At 46.1% G+C, this 4010-nt stretch overlaps 1 non-coding gene across 1 annotated transcript; it reads left to right on the forward strand.

The window, feature by feature from the left end:
* The first annotated feature begins 306 nt into the window (after positions 1-306).
* trnat-agu (transfer RNA threonine (anticodon AGU)) lies at positions 307-380 on the forward strand. Its single transcript has one exon. It is a non-coding gene; the product is annotated as a tRNA-Thr (tRNA).
* Positions 381-4010: the final 3630 nt, after the last annotated feature.

Consider the following 4010-nt stretch of genomic DNA (forward strand, 5'->3'; position numbering starts at 1 on the left):
AACAGATAAAATGCTGGATAAACGTTGTCATGCAACAAAACGAATTGCTGCAAATGAGTAGAAAGAGTTTGAATAATGTTGCTTTATTACAAAATGTAATCTCATGCGGACAAAACCGAGTGCCTAAGAAGTTCCGGTCTTGGATCTGTAAAGTGAACTAGCCCCAATAAACTGCTCAGTGTTTCACTGTATTTGTGTTCACACTTTTGTGCATTTGAGTATTAGTCTCCAGGTTGTGTACTGAACAAGAGCAGTGTGGTCTGCTCAACACCTCCTTCATATCAGCTATCAAATGTGCACTACACAGGCGCCATGGCTTAGTTGGTTAAAGCGCCTGTCTAGTAAACAGGAGATCCTGGGTTTGAATCCCAGTGGTGCCTTTTCAGTTCGAGGGCGTGGTAGGTAGCTTCGCCTGTGAATCCTTCCTAAGTAGATGCTGGACTGCACTCCTGGAACAGTAAAGTGCATCTCAGAAAGCTCCTAGTGTTATGTTTTGCTTCACGTGCACCCCTGTCGATGAAGCAGTGGAGGTGGTCCGTATGGAATTACAAAACGACCCCACCCTTAGCAATAGCCCCACCCTTAATGCTGACCAAGTGTGTCTGCTCCTGAACCTGTGTCTTCAGTCCACGTACTTCACATACAAGGGGCAGTACTATAGGCAGAGGCGTGGGTGTGCTATGGGTTCCCCAGTCTCACCTGTAGTGGCCAACTTGTATGTGGAGGAAGTGGAAAAGAGGCTCTGACGTCATATCCAGAGACACCACCTAGCCACTGGTTCAGATTTGTGGACGACACCTGGGTTAAATTATGTTCGCGGATGACATTGTGATCTGTAGCGAGAGTAGGGTGCAGGTTGAGGAGAGCCTGGAGAGGTGGAGGTATGCACTGGAGAGAAGAGGAATGAAAGTCAGTAGGAGCAAGACGGAATACCTATGCGTGAATGAGAGAGAGGACAGTGGAATGGTCAGGATGCAATGAGTGGAGGTGACAAAGGCATTTGAGTTTAAATACTTGGGGTCAACTGTCCAAAGTAACGGGGAGTGCAGTAGAGAGGTGAAAAAGAGAGTGCAGGCAGGTTGGAGTGGGTGGAGAAGTGTGTCAGGAGTGATTTGCGACAGAAGGGTATCAGCAAGAGTTAAAGGGAAAGTTTACAAGATGGTTGTGAGACCAGCTATGTTATATGGTTTGGAGACAGTGGCACTGACGAAAAGACAGGAGGCGGAGCTGGAGGTGGCAGAGTTGAAGATGCTAAGATTTTCACTGGGAGTAACGAAGAAGGACAGGATTAGGAACGATTATATTAGAGGGACCGCTCAGGTTGGACGGTTTGGAGACAAAGCAAGAGAGGCAAGATTGAGATGGTTTGGACATGTGTGGAGGAGAGATGCTGGGTATATTGGGAGAAGGATGCTGAATATGGAGCTGCCAGGGAAGAGGAGAAGAGGAAGGCCAAAGAGGAGGTTTATGGATGTGGTGAGGGAAGACATGCAGGTGGCTGGTGTGACAGAGGAAGACGCAGAAGACAGGAAGAAATGGAAACGGATGATCCGCTGTGGCGACCCCTAATGGGAGCAGCCGAAAGTAGTAGTAGTAGACCTGGGTTAAATTAAATCTCAGGAGTTACCACATTTCACTGATCACATTAACTCTGTGGACAACCACATCAGATTCACCAGGGAGGAGGTGAAACATGACAGGTTAGCCTTCTTACACTGTGAAACTGCAGTTGGTGATGGGGGACATTTGATTGTTGGTGTTTACCATAAACCAACACATACTGATCAGTACTGAAGGTTTGACTCTCATCATCCACTGGATCACAAACTAGGAGCCATTAGGACGCTGCACCACCAAGCTGACAACGTCCCCACCAACACAGCGGCCGGGGAAGGGGAGAAACCCCCACATTAAACAGGTCCTAGTTAAGTGTGGTGATCCTAACTGGCCGTTTGTCAAAGCCAGGAAGACGCCCAAACAGTGCACCAGCTTTTCGAGGAGAGGAGAAGAACAACAGCTGCCTAAGTGTAAACCAGAGGTGATTCTGTATGTGGTGCGAGGGTCAGAACAGTTGAGACATGTATTTTCCAAACACCGCGTCTCAGTTGCTTTCAAACCCTAACCAGAAGTTGGTCCACCCCAAGTATCGGGTCTCCTGGCACAAACAGAGCAATATAGTGTACACTGTTAAGCGCCAGGAGGATTGCCATGACTTGTACATTGGGGAAACCAAACACACGCTGGCCAAGAGGATGACACAACACAGGAGTAACATGTCAGACCAGGACGCCACAGTCTCTACACCATCTACAGGCCAGGACTCCACAGTCTACACAATCTACAAACCAGTGGCCACTCTTTCAGGGATGAGGATGTGCACATCCTTGATAGTGAGGAACGCTGGTATGAACGGGGAGTCAGAGGCCATCTATGTGAAGAGGGAACGACCATCCCCGAACCGGGGGGGGGGGCTAAGAGTACATCTGTCACCATCTTACAATGCTGTGATTGCAACTACTCCCCAATCCTCTGTGAATAGTACACATGGCCACTGAAAATGCTCACACCCATATTTGCACATGAACCCGATCGTTGGTTTGGGTCGTTCTGCCACTGTATTGTTTATAAGGGTGGGGTACCTGCAGTCAGTTGAGACTGAAGAGGTCACTTAGATGAGTACTGAAACATTTCTCTCTCAATAAATGTCATGTCCAGATGAGCTGATCCAACCTTCTTTGATTTATTGCTATAGTGACTCTAACAACAGTAGTGGTTGACACTACTGTTGCGTCCCATGTATCATAGTAGCCCCAGACTATATACCATGAAACACATCAAACCAGATGACCTCTCTGTCTCTCTCTCTCTCTCTCTCTCTCTCTCTCTCTCTCTCTCTCTCTCTCTCTCTCTCTCTCTCTCTCTCTCTCTCTCTCTCTCTCTCTCTCTCTCTCTCTCTCTCTCTCTCTCTCTCTCTCTCTCTCTCTCGCTCTCAAATCCACGTTCCTTGTTGGGTCCAAGACGAGTCTCCTCCAAAAAGCAATTACGGGAAAGAGAAAAGTGAATTCTTAGCTGCACTTGCCGTAGGCCAGTCCCATTGATGAAACCAAGTAACACAAACTTACAATTTTGGCTCCCCATCAAAACTAGAATTGATTGCAAAATGCTGTTACTTGTATACCAAGCTCTAAAGGGCCTTGCACCACACTATATAAAAGACATGCTAATTACATACAAACCAGCAAGAACTCTCAGGTCCAATGGCAGGGGTCTTTTAACCATCCCTCGTGCTAGGTCTAGAGCAGGGGAAGCTGCATTTTCTATGTACGCCCCAGGTAGATGGGACGCCCCGCCTGAAGACCTGAGAGAGGCCCCCACACTGGACACTTTAAAATCAGGTTGAAAAGCTTACTTTTTAAAACAGCCTACAGCTAAATTCACAGTGTGTGTGTATGTGTTTTATATATTTTGCTATTTGTATATATTCTGCTCTGTTGTTACTTTTAATTAATAAGTGTTTATGACACTTTTGTTTATTTTACTAACTCAAGTTTTAAACTTGCCTGTACCTTTACAAAATTTGCCTGTACTTTTTTTCTTTGTGAGGGGGGGGGGCAGGGGATTTTGTTGGTTTTATTGGTTTTATTGTGTGAAGCACTTTGTGTTACATGTTTGTTTGAAAAAGTGCTATACAAATAAAATGTGATTGATTGATTGATTGATTTTGTTGTTTGTGCTGCTGTGTTACTTGAACATCGTCTGGACGACGTGTCCCCAGTCTCCTCACTTCCAGTTTCTCCTCTTCTGAGGTGTGCACTGAACTGGATACACTGGTGTCAGAAAACTGTAGCGTCAGACGACATTACTGTCAGTGTGGTAGAAATAGTAGTACTTCTTTTAACAGCTTAATAAACAAGATGCAAACAAAAGATACTGGGCTGAGGCAGGCCTATGTGTCACATCTGCATTAGGCCCCAAGAACCTTTCTTACAGTACCTGAACAACTTGATCAC

This window comes from Lampris incognitus, chromosome 2 (assembly GCF_029633865.1).
Source record: "Lampris incognitus isolate fLamInc1 chromosome 2, fLamInc1.hap2, whole genome shotgun sequence".
In the NCBI taxonomy this organism is placed as follows: Eukaryota; Metazoa; Chordata; class Actinopteri; order Lampriformes; family Lampridae; genus Lampris; species Lampris incognitus.